At 41.1% G+C, this 13,262-nt stretch overlaps 1 protein-coding gene across 5 annotated transcripts in view; it reads left to right on the top strand.

The window, feature by feature from the left end:
- The first annotated feature begins 2,087 nt into the window (after positions 1-2,087).
- PIK3CB (phosphatidylinositol-4,5-bisphosphate 3-kinase catalytic subunit beta) overlaps positions 2,088-13,262 on the top strand; it is a 281,740-nt gene continuing 270,565 nt past the window's right edge. For 4 of the 5 annotated variants that reach the window (XM_037843928.1, XM_037843969.1, XM_037843959.1 and 1 more), the window contains exon 1: positions 7,245-7,342. The gene's annotated coding sequence lies outside the window, so the exon portion shown is untranslated. Of the gene's footprint in view, positions 2,107-7,244; positions 7,343-13,262 lie in introns of those variants that run through there. The other variant, XM_037843941.1, reaches the window with a different exon arrangement.

Genomic DNA, 13,262 nt, shown 5'->3' on the forward strand with positions numbered 1-13,262 from the left:
ATTATTATCTGCTCTCACAACATTGGACGCCCCCACTTTAGAGCACTTAGCTGTAATTTGCAGTTAATCATGTGATGACTTCATTAATGACTGTTTCTTCTTCTGCAGCACAAGCTTCAGGAATCATGTTGTTTTGTTTATCTCCGTATCTCTACCACCTACACCAGTGCCTGGAACTGTTGCTGAGTGAAAATAATCTCAAGAGTCCAGAAATGTTTTTTACCTTTGAAAGAGTCTGTGTGTTATTGAAATTTGAGAAACACAGCTTTGTATGAATTTTTCTCGGTAGCTTTTAAAGAGACACTTGACAAATACTTGCTGATTTCATTCTGAAAGTTTAGTCTGGATCGAACGACCCTGAATTTTCTGTGTAAATCTTGATCTCGTAAGAGGAACATTTATCTGCTCTTTGACCAATCTGGGGGATTGAAGAACTAGGGAAGTCACTAGTCTTCTTCACATTTGTTCCTGTCCCCACCCTTTCATATTGAGCAATCCAGGTTTTTGTTTTTGAGACCCATCCTGTACCTGCAAGCTTCCCCATTCATTTGCACAGGTATTTCAAGATTGCTTTAGACCTGTGAGCTCTGCTTGATTTAACTATCAAAACTGGTGCAAAAAGCCAAACAGCCTTATCTGCCTACACTTTGAAATAGAGACTTAAGGATCAGCAGAAATTAAGGAAAGTCAACTGTCTGTTTGCTGTTTTCTTACAGAAAAAGGATGTGAACAGAGCCCATTTTCTAGGTAAAAGAATTCCCTTTGGAGTGAAGCCTTTGTTTTGTAGCTATAAGGCTTTTGGAGCTGTCTAAGGAATATTGGCTCACCATTAAAAATTCAGCAATGGTGAATTAGGGTGAAACTGCAGACAACCCACTGGCATTAGCGTTTGGGACATTTCTGCTTTTGATCTCCTCTTAAAGGGCCAGAAAATATTTGACTCAAGCTGTTCAAGGTGGCAGATTATGCAAAATGTTAACATAATTACATTATATTCCTTAATTATAGAAACAGGTTAAATTGGAGTCTAGCGTGGTTTTCCACAACAGGGTAGTAGTGCCTTCGTGGGTAAATAGCTCACATTCCACAAGGCAGAGTCACACCTAAACCCCCTGGGAATCAGGGCTACAATCTTTGCTCTAGTTAACTCCACATACCAGTGCTAATTGGTTTTAAAGGTGTCTCATTTATTTTTTTTTTTTTAACATTCAACTTTTATTTCTTTAGTGAATGACACCTTTCTAGAGTCACAAGTTAATAGGATTGAAGACTAGTTGCACTTAATATACAGTGTGATTGGCCTTCTCAATCTGCTAGACTGTCCTGGAGCCTACTTCCTGTCCTACAAGGGCCCTCATTGCCACATGGACTCCCTCACTAGGCTCCACCCCTTCCTGTCTTGTTTTTTGTCTCTCCTTCCTCATTGATGGTATTATCTATTGCTAAATTAAAGTCCTTTTATACATCATATATATGTCCTATTTATATGTCAAATAAATATATAGTAGGTAATATTTGGGCATGAGAAAAATTTCAAATAGCACAAAAGAGAATAACCATAAAAATGAATTCTCCCATCCTTGTTTCCCAGGATCTAGTTTTCCTTCTTGGGGGTAACTACTGTTAGTTTCTTGTATCTTTCTCATGATAATTTGTGCCTATCCAAGTGGTAGAATACTTTACTGTTCTGCCATCTTGGCAGCTATTTCATTAAACAGTATATTTTGGAGATTGTTCCAGATCAGTTTATGTAGAATTCCCTCTGTTAAGAGTTGTGTAAATATCACATGATATGGTTATAATATAATGTATTTAACCAATATCTCTCTTCTCTCCCTCTCTCTCTCCCTCCCTCCCTCCCTCTCTATCCTTAGTTTTAAAATTTTATTCCAAAGCCTTATGTATCTCCTGGTTCACTTTTCAGGAGAACCTGCTCTCTGATTCCTCTTGAGTCCCAGGGCCTGGTGTCTTCCTCCTTTTCAGAATGCCCTCACCATTTCCAACAGCCTTCAGCCCTGCATGGAAACAATTCCCCCATAAGTCTGTAAGTTATGCATTGCTGTAGTTGGACTTTGAACTCTTTCCGAAAACACCATGGACAAAAATGTGAGTACAGTCGAGAAGCTGGTTCTTTAAAAAGAAAGCCTTCAATTAAGACAAACTGATATTGTGTTTGGACCTTGCAATACAGATGGGACCAAGAGATCATTCTAGCCCACAACTTGCTTGCAGCCCACTGAGAAGACAGGAGGAAAACCAGTGAATACCAACAGTGAGGCAGAGGCTCATAGCAGAGCGTTGGTTGCTAGCATAGCAAGGGGAGGCTGGCAGTCACAAGGAAGTGAAATTGAGGCTAAGATCTTGGGGAAGTATCAGCCGATATAATAAGGCAAATATGGCTTGGTTTGGGGGTGGTGGTGGGAAATATTAAAAGAGCTGAACCCGTATTGCCCCAGGACTTCAGCCCCAACATAAATACTCTATAGGAAGGCAGGCAGGATGCATCTTCCTCCAGCTCCTATAAAATTTCTGATCCATCTCACAAACCTCCAAGGTTCTATCATTCCCAGCAGCGCAGGAATGGTTCCTCAATATTCCTGGAGAATTTCCCACTTAACTGAGAATGTTGACATGAGCAGTGTTTGGGAACCCAAGGTCATTTCAGGGGGCATGAGAAGTCACTGGCAGGCACTTCAGTAAGTTAGGAGCCTAGAAGATCTGGGTATCAGCTAGCTCTGTGACCTTGAGCAAGCCCCTTAAGCTTTCTAGGCCTCATTTTCTTCACTTATAAATTAATTCATTCAAAATTTACTAAGCCTCTACTTTACGGCAGGCACTAAACTTGGTCCTGGGGAGGCAGTAGACAAAAGAGATAAATAGGAGAGGGCTGGATAATTTGATTCCAGATGTCCTTTCTAAAGTCACTGTTCTATATTTATAAGTGATATCACTGGTAATCAGGGATTCAGTGAAGTTGTTTTTCCCTGCCTGGAGGAAAGTCAGAAACTCAGGCCATTTTGCTCCCCCTTCTCTCCCCAATACCACTACTCCTTTCATCCGTTCACCAAGTTTTCTTTTCCATTGCAGAGTTTGTTGTCTTTCTCTGCTGAAGTGGCTGCTACTCAATCTTCCCCTTCCCCCTGCCCTCCATCTGCCTCTCCCTTTCTGTCCCCTACCTCCCACAGCTGGTGGCCCTGGTCTGTGTGGCTAACTTTTTGTACTGGTCTTTGAAGGCAGTTGGAGAAGGGGGGCAGGGGGAGGCAGCATGCCAATAGCTGTGGGCAGGACAGGATGTTTGAGGCTTTGATGGTTTTCTCTGATACGTGAGACCAGCATCTAGGCTCCCCTCTCCTTCAGAACTTGGAGATAACTAACTTGTGCTGTGGCCTTGTGCAAATCTTTTCACCTTTACTGGCTTCAGTTTTCCTATGTGAATGTTGAGTGGGCTGTACAATATGATTTCCAAGGTTCTAACCTCTAAAATTCTAAGAAAATAAGCACTCAAACACCTTGTTGGTAGAGAATAAAGGGCACAACCTGTATAGAGGGTGATTGGAAATATCCTTCAAAATTACAAAAACCTATACCCTTTGACCTGGTAATTCTATTAGGAATTTATTCTATAGTTACTCTTGCCCATGTACAAAATGACATAAATTCAAAGTTGTTTGTTGCAGCATGGTTTGCATATCGATACACTGGAAACAGTCTAAATATCCATCAGTAAGGAACCAGATAAATAATATATGGTATATTCTTACAAGGGAACACAACACAGTCATAACACAGAATGCAGGTATGGTGAAATACTATACAGCAATGAAAAGGAACAAACTACTAACACATACAGTAGTGTATGAATATTGCAAACAATTTAGAGCACAAGTAGCCAGATACTCAAAGAACACACACTATAGGAGTTCACTTAAACTTCAAAACAAGAAAAATGAATCTCTGATGTTAGAGGTCAGGATAGTTACTCTTGGGGGAAGGAACAGTGAATGGAAGGGACCAGAAGAGGGTTGGTCCTATTCTCTTTATTCATCTGGGACCTGGTTACATGGATGTGTACAGTTTGTGAAAATTTTTGGTGCATGCATTCTTTTGTATGTATTCCACAATCCAGCAAAAGTTTAAAAAGAATACAGAAACTCAGTGCATGGATCTGAAACAACCTCTGAGGTATTATGTGAGAAAAGCAAGGTGTAAAACAGCACAAATCAAATATTACCATTTGTATAAAAAAGTGGGTAAATATATCTGTATTTGCAAATATATTCATACAGTATCTCTGAAAGAATGCTCAAGAAAGTGACAACATTGGTTGTCTGTGAGAAGGTTTGCTGCATAGCTGCACAGAGGTGGGGGAGAGATTTTTACTGCATATTCCATTGTACATTTTGGATTTCAAACCATGTGAATGTATTACCTATACAATAAAAAGAAAGTACTCAAGCTCTTAAAAGCAAAATAAAAAAAAATCCTGTGAGCCTAGGAAATACTCAAAAGTATTTGGAAAGAAAGAAATTAGGGGGAAAACACCAAAGGGATCATATATTTAGAGTATAACTTCAGACCTCTGTGGCAGGGATGGGGGTAGACAGAACCTTCCTTTTATGTTTACAACCTTAGCCATGTTTTAAAAATTAGCCATGAGGTGATTTTTTCCTTAAAAATTATATATACTGGATTGAAAGAATAAGATAGTACATATACTGTTTATTACAAGTAAGACAATTCAAAAACATATAAAGAGGATAGTTTTCCCTTTCACCCAATTCCTCCTCATTCAGCCCTTTGAGACAGCCAATGCTATTAGCCTAGTGTATATTCTTCTACCCCTTTCTCCATGTTCACATGAGTGTTATATGAAAATGGTCACATATATTCTAACAGGATCATGCCACTTTCACATCAGTCTGAAATTTGCTTTGTCTCCTTTTGTGATATATCATGGACATCTTGCTGGGTTAATACATATAGATCTAACTCATTTTCATGATTGCATAATGTTCTACACTGTGGAGGTAGTACAAATGGTCGATTGTTTCAATCACTTGTGGACAATCAGGTTGTTCCTAGTTTGTATGTTTTTGTTTTGCCCTACAAACAACACTACAATACATGTCTTTTTAGATTTTTGTGGTTGCTGTAGCAAATTATCACTAACAGGTTGGCTTAAAACAACAGTAATTTATTCTCTATATTCCGGAGGCCAGAAGTTTGAAATCAAGGTGTTTTTGCAGGGTTGGTTTCTTCTGGAGGGTCTGAGAGAGAATCTGTCCCCTGCCTCTCTCCTAGTTTCTGGCGGCTGCTGGCAATCCTTGGCATTCCTTGGCTTGGAGACACATCACTCCAATTTCTGCCTCTGCCTTCATATTACCTTCTTTGTGTCTCTGTGTTTCAAATCTCCCTCTGCCTTTGTCTCTCTGCCTTTTCTGGGGGTACTTATCTTTCAGGGGGTGGCACCATTCAACCCACTGCAGTATCCTTGTATATATCCTCACAGCCGTTATTGTCTTTAGTTTTACTATGGCACAGAGTCCATGGATTTTTTTGGTCAGTGAGTAGGTATGCATATTTTAAATTTTAACAGCTATTTCCAGATCACTCCTAGAAAGTTTGTGGCAATTCACATTCTCACCAGAATGTGAATGTCCCCATGCATCATGGATAGCTCTTGTTAATGTTTGCCAATCAGATGAGTGAAAAAAAGGATTACTGTTTTGCTTTCCCATGACTGTGAGTGACATTAAGATCTTTTTAACGTTTATGAGAAAAAAAATCTACCATTTGGTCTTTCTGTTCTGTTAATTGCTTGTTTGTATACTTTATATTTTTAAAATATTGGTTTTTTTTTTTTTTTTTAAACAATCCATTTCTAGAAACTTATATTAGGGATACAATGTGATTGCCATATGTTTTACACAATTTTTTTTTTTTACTTGTCATTATGGTGTCATGCAATAATTAAAAAATATTTTAGCCAAATTAAAAAAATTTAGAGCCAAAATTTTTCTCTCATTTAGAGTCCAGACATCCTTGTTCGCTTAAAGTACCCCCATCACTAAAGTTATATTTCTATTCTTTAATAAAACATTTCCTCTAAGTTTTTGTTTTGCATATTTTTATCTCTTTAATCTTTATGGAATTTATTTCTGAACATGGTATGGTTCCGCGTTTGCTTTCTTATAAATGGAGTCAATTAAACCAAGATCCTTTATCAAATAAATTATTCTTTTATGATGGAATTGCTTTGCCACCTTTGCTTTATATTAGGTTCTACTTCTAGATTCTATCCCGGAGGACTGAACTATTTGCCTATGCTATTAATAGTAGTTTTACTGTACGCTACAATAACTTTACATTATAGTAGCTTTAAAATAAGCCTCACAATAAGTTAAAGTTTGGTTTTCAATAATTAAAATTCAAGTGTACCACTAACAAAGAGGGCCAGGAAATCTCCTGGTTAAGGTAAATGATAACAGGAGATAAGGTATGCAAAAAAGAACCGCAAAGCTCTGCAGAGAAATATTGGCTGTTACCACAAAAATGAACAGAGAAAAAAAAATCTTGGGCTTGGAAGGCTTGACTTTTGCCTTTAAATGATCATTAAAATTACAGGGACTGAAGGGCCAGCGGTGGGGCAGTAGCCCTAGTGCTCTCACCCCCAGAACTGGAGTGACAGAGGGGAAGGGGGGTGGAGACAAGTAAAGTATTCTGGGCCCAGGAACCGAGGCGTTTGGTCAGCGCCGCAGAATGCAGTTGGGGATAGAAGCTGGGAAGAGAAAGGCCAGTGAAGAATCCTAGGAACAGAGGGGTCTTCTCGGAGGAGGCTGGGAGGACAGGGGCAGGTGGTGGGTCTCTTCAGAAGGCAGCTTGCTGGGAGCTTACGACCCCGTAGCCCTCCAAGAGCAGCAAGGAGGAGTAGAACGGTAGCGCAGCAGAACCGCGGCCGGGTGGACAGTCAGAGAGGGCCAGCCTGTGTCCCGGCCAAGCTCGCCTGGTCTGTCCGGCAGCGGCGGTCCCTGGGCCGAGGATTGGCCGGAGCCCCGGGAAGGGCGGGGCTGGTGTTGTCGGGAGGCCGACCGGGAGGCGAGCGCGCGCGCACGCGCGGGCACGGCGGCGGCGCGCGCGTGCTCCGTCGGTCGGTGCGGCGGTGGCGGCAGAGCGGGCCATGGCAGTGGGCGGCAGGCGGGTGTAGCGCCGCGCCGGGCAGGAAGGGGGGGGGGGGAACTGAGAAAGGTGGGGATGGGGACGCCGGAGCGGGGCGGTCGAGGCAGCTGGTGCTGCTGACCGCACACCCAGAGCCTGGAACCGGCGGCGGCAGAACCCGGGGCAGGTGAGTGCGACGGCACGGAACCCGGATGCGGCGCGGCTGAGAGCGGTGGGGTAGCCGCAGCCGGCAGAGGTGCCTCCGAGCGCCCGGCGGCGCGCTGTTCCCGGCTTCAGCCTGCGTTGCCGGTGGCTCCGCTGTTAGCGTCGCGCTTCCTGCTGGCTCGGAGGACGCCAGCCCGCCGTCCCACGGGGGCGCCGCGCACCTTGGAGCGCACTCGGCGGGCCTCAGCTGAGGGAGGCGCCCCGCCGGCCCTGCTGGCGGCAGAGGCGCGGCTGGGCGTCCCGGGCCGCCAGCGCTTTCGGTCGGCGCCTGAGCCGCGCCTCTGCAGAGAGGTGGCGTCCCCGCCGCTTCTACGCGGGTGTCCCCGGACTTTCCAGACCCCCAGGTGCTTTTTTGTTCAGAAGTGTATTTTAGGTGCGGGGATCCTGTGCTATTGGGTTACGGACGTGTTTTCAGGTTCCAACGCCGCCACTGACCGGTTCTGGGGCCTTGGGCTAAAATGCCGCGATTTGTTAAACGGGAATAATAATACGTACTTCATTTGGTGGTTGTGAGGCCAGGACAAGATGATGTGCATAACCAGACAGCAAGTATTGGGTAAATGGTAGCTATTAGCAGCAGTCCTGCTGCAGCATCTGCTCTTGTTAGCTTTTGCTAATTCTTGGGTGCGGGCTTACGTTTGGGGGCACATTTATTTCCGAACTGTTCTGGTGTTGCAATAACCTCCAGTGGAGTTGCTTAATATTGAAGCTTATTATCTTATAGTGGCCAAAATAGAATAGTCTCTTCCTAGCATTCTGTAGTCTTTCTTGTAAAGGCTGACTTGGAATACCTGTTTTAGGTACCGAGTGGGAATTGCTGTTGAAATGAGACCAGGTGAATTTAACATTACCAATGGAAGATGGTGGGAAACATAAACATGAAGTGCATTCTGTTTAAATAATCTTAAGTGACACTTAAACACCATCACTTGTTACAGAGTATAAACACACTAAGAGTGTGGAAACAGATTCCTTTTTCTGCATTGCTACATCTGAAGGGAGTGACAAGTGCTCTTGTAAACACTATTGTGGGCAGTGTTACTGTGTGGTGAAGTCATCATAATTAAATTAGATGAGTACTTATTTTGAAGCACTGAATGGCTGTTTGGAATTATGACTCCTATAAAATTATCTACACCGAGTCAGAATCTTCAGCAGTTCATTAATCATTTGGGGATTTTTATGTTACATTGTGAGGTTCTTATGGTAAAAGCAGAAGTGTTCAAGTCATAATAATGTAGCAATGGAGAGGGGGTCAAGAATATTAACCTACTTTCAGAAGGAAGGTGTGGGAAAAGCACGAATCTTTTAAAACTGGAATTTTATTGGCCAAAGCAAAAATGATTTTTTAAAACAACCCACTAACAGCATAAACTTAAGCTTCCATCTCCTGATTCATAGTCTAATGGTGCTGTTCCACTTTCAGAATGTTTTTTAGCAGTGGAGAAAATGCAGTTGGGTTTTGATTTATTGCTGTTTTGGTGTCTTACTTATGCTTACCTGCTTTTCTTGAAGACTCACCATAAAGGGTTTTGATCCAACTTGATTTGTGAATGTGAACCCAACAGAAGGGAAAAAATTTAAAATGAACTTTGTAGACTAAATTATGTTCCTTCTGGAGATCTTCCCTGTTGTCTAGCTTCAGACAGTTGAATCCAGCAGTAGAAACATTGCTAGCCACTGAAAAGGCTGGAGGTCAAAAGTTACGTCTTTGGTTCTAGGCCTGGACCTGGGTCCAAATAGCAGGGGCTTTAAGGATGTCATCCAGTCTTTCTGGGCTTCAGTTTTCTCATTCATAGAATTTGAGTGGGAGTGGGGGGGATGGACTAAAGAATCATTATGTAAAATATTACATGAAGGAAGCTTCCAGGATTCTGCACATTTATGGTTTTCCTCTTCACTCTTTCTCTTTTCTCTGTCTCTTTTGTTGTCTTCCTCCTCTTCCCAAACTCTAAACATTCTAATGCTTCAGGGCTTCCAGCCTGTCCCTCTTCCTTTCTCTACCTGTATTCTCTCTGGGTGATCTCATACTGTCCTGTGGTTTACATATTATCAATATGCTGTTGACTCTCAGATTTTTACCTCCAGGCTTGAACTTCAAACTTCTTCCACCTGCCTTCAGGACATCTTCTTTGTTTATAGGCATCGTAAATGTAATATGTTCAAATGAAGCTCTTGATTTCCTTTCCCAAATCTGTTACTTTCCTCAGTAGTCTCAATGTCCTAAGTGTACCAGCCATCCCTCCCTCCTACCGCTTGAGCAGAAAATCTGGTGATCATCTTTAATTCATCCCTTTGTCTCATGGCTTCTCCACCTCACACTCAACCAGTCCTTTAGCAAATCCTATTTTACCTTCAAAATATATTCTGAATCTATTTACATCACTTTGTTTTTATTGCTGTCACTTTAGTTAAAGCTGGACTTGGATAATATCTTCCTTGCTGGTCTCCTTTTCTCTTTTCTTGTTCTCCTACAGTCCATTCTCCACACAGTACCCAGACTTATCCTTTCTTTACTCTCCTGAATCAATGGCTTCCCATTACTCTTAAGAGGAAAATCTGTATTCTTTAACCTGAATATCAGCTAACTGTTGTGCTTATTTTCTTGTTCACTTGTTTATGGTCTTTTTCTCCACCGAAATAGAAGGTCCATGAGTGCAGGGACCTTGTCTGTCTTGACCGGAATATAACAACCAGAACAGTGCCTGGAACATTTAACCAGTGTTAAAGGAATGAATGTATGAATGAAAGTAGTTATAAAATCTTCTGATTCCAAGTATAGGGTGTACTGAGTATACTTTCCCCCTTTTTTGGTGCCAGATTTGTGCAAATTAGCAGGTAACCAAAGGGCCTAGAGTTCTATTAGGTATTCTTATGCAGTCTTCATTTTACTCTGACACTCCATGAGTAAACTGAGACTTCCTCAGTCTTCATTAAGGTGCTGTACCCTTGAAAAGGATAAGCATTTAGCCCCAGCCTTTTTTTGAAAATTCCGTTTTTTGAGATATATTCACACACCCTACAGTCAACCATAGTGTACAATCAGTTGTTCCTAGTACCCTTGTATAGTTATGCATTCATCACTATAATCAATTTTTGAACATTTTCATTACTCCAGAAAAAAAAAAGAATAAAAATATAAGTAAAAAAGAACACCCAAAACATCCCACCCCACATTCCCCCCTATTATTTATTTAATTTTTGTTTCCATTTTTCTGTTCATCTGTCCATACATTGGATGAAGGGAGTGTGAACCACAAGGTTTTCACAATCACGCAGTCACACTGTGTAAACTACATATTATATAATCATCTTCAAGAATCAAGGCTACTGGATTGCAGTTTAACAGTTTCAGGTATTTCCTTCTAGCTATTCCAGTACACTAAAAACTAAAAGAAGATGTCGATCTAATGCATAGGAATAGCCTCCAGAATAACCTTTCAACTCCATTTGAAACCTCTAAGCCACTGAAACTTCGTTTTGTTTCATTCCTCTTCCCCTTTTTGGTTAAGGAGGCTTTCTCAATCCCACAATGCCTAGTCCAGGCTCTTCTCCAGGAGTCATATCCTGCGTTGCCAGGGAGATTTACCCCCCTGGCAGTCAGGTCCCACATAGGGGGGAGGGCAGTGAATTCACTTGCCCAGTTGGCTTTGCTAGAGAGAGAGGGCCACATCTGAGCAACAAAGAGGCACTCTGGGGGAGACTCTTAGGCACAAACAAGTAGGGTTACCCTCTCCTTTGCAGTAACAAGCTTCATGAGGGCAAGCCCCAAGATCAAGGGCTCGGCCTTCTAAATTGGTAGTCCCCAATTAAGCTTCAGTCTTCATTAAGGTGTTGTCCCCTTGAAAAGGGTAAGCATTTAGACATTAAGCCATTGATGGCAAAAACAAATGTGAATTTATTTAGTTTTTTTTTCATTGTTTACTGTATTGTTAGTATTTTTGCAAATAAAGAACCAAACAGGCTTTCCTGCCCCTTGATTTTTTGAGGCATTGAATTTTGGTCTTGACTAGAGAGGGTTGGTTCTAAGATCTGGCAGTTTGATCCTGTATTGCAGACTAAATCCTACTGGGTAGCAGTTGAAGTTTTTAGTCTTTTTTTAAAGTTCAATTCTCACCTTTTTGATCTGGAGCCACCATATCTTGGGGATAAATCCCTTTAATTTGGCTTCTATTAATTTGTATTTTGATAGTTTTGTTCATTGTAGAATGAGGCAAATAATTTAGGAGTTTTTCTCCCCTACTTGAGATAGGATCTGTAGCCATAGACTAGCTAGGCAGGTTTGTGAGGAGAATGGAGAGTATGGAAAAATCAGAAGCATGCATCTCCATTGTGAAAGTGGAAATACAGGAAAAGAACAACAACAACAAAAACCCTGGAGGAGGGAATCCTAGACTAGAAGAGTAATACTGAGGGAACATTAAGTAAAGAAGAAGAAAAGGAAGATTAGGGAGAATATCATAGATTCTTGGGTGTCTCCTTTTTCCCTTTTCCCCCTTACCACTCACCCCTCTCCACAAACCTTGATGGTTGGATCTTTCTGTCTGTTACTTCTCCATTCTCTGGTTTGTAGGGGCTGTTTTTCTAAGGAGTGCCTGTCAGCCTTGGTAGTCCAGTGTCTGCTGAACACCTTATATGAGAGGGAACCATCCATTTATTGAAAGGGCCTTTCTACTTCTTTTTCATAATCAAGGTCTGTCTTCTTTGATCTTGCAGCCATTGATTCCAATTTCACCCTTTAGAGGTGCTCTAAACTATTAGTGCACTTCTTTGACTTGTTCTCCAGATATTCCATGGTAGTCTTTGTGTTATCTTCTCTAGGTTAAATAGTTCAGTCACAAGTTTCTAGTTGAGAGATTAGATAGATGGTTGTGATACGAATAGTGTGTTAGCAGACACTTGCTCTGATAATGTAGATTGCCTATCTTTAATTTAGACCTTTCTTTCTCAGAGTCAGAATTTTTTTGACTATTAAAAAGATTTTAATAAAAAAGACATTTTAAAGAGGGGAGCAGCATTGAATTTTAAAAATTTAATACAGGTTTTGTGTGCAGTCCTATGAGTTTTAACAGACTCTTTTTTATATACTTTATTTTATCAAAAAATTAAAAAAAATTCAAAACAACACAAAAGAATAAGAAAAACAAATAACCTAAAATAACCACATTGCTTCCAACATGTTCCTACCATACCCCAAGAAAAGTAACAAACCATAGTCATTGCTGAGCATTCCCATATCAAGATTGCTCTTTATATCTTATCTGTTCTTATTAGATTATCGTTCCCCCTCCACTAGTTGTTGTCTATCTCTAGGTCCCCTACATTCTACAATATAAACCGTTTATTTTACATTTTTCACAGAGTTCACGTTAGTGGTAACATACAGTATCTCTTTTTGTGTCTGGCTTATTTCACTCAGTATTTTGTCTTCAGGATTCATCCATGTTGTCATATGTTTCACGACCTTATCCTTCTTACTGCTGCATAGTATTCCATCGTGTTTATATACCATATTTTGTTTATCCACTCATCTGTTGGACATTTGGATTGTTTTCATCTCTTGGCAGTAACTCATAGACTCGGCAATAACGTAAAGACTTTTGATTTTAATTAAACTTTTTTTTTTAATACATAGACTCCTGTTACCCCTTTGCATTTATTCCCCCCACCCCCACCCCCATTCCTAACTGCTGGGCTTATTTGTTTTTTAAAGAGAAAATTTCTCATGCTAGGATATGTCAGAACTGGAATGAGTGCATAATTGATCAGCCTAATTGTTGGCTGTCTTATGGAAATGTAAATGAGAGAAATTGTTATATAACTCCTGGAACCTGTCTAGCTAGGCAAATCCCATAATGCCAGGTTACAATGGGAATCATTTA

Source organism: Choloepus didactylus, chromosome 1 (assembly GCF_015220235.1).
Source record: "Choloepus didactylus isolate mChoDid1 chromosome 1, mChoDid1.pri, whole genome shotgun sequence".
Lineage (NCBI taxonomy): Eukaryota > Metazoa > Chordata > Mammalia > Pilosa > Megalonychidae > Choloepus > Choloepus didactylus.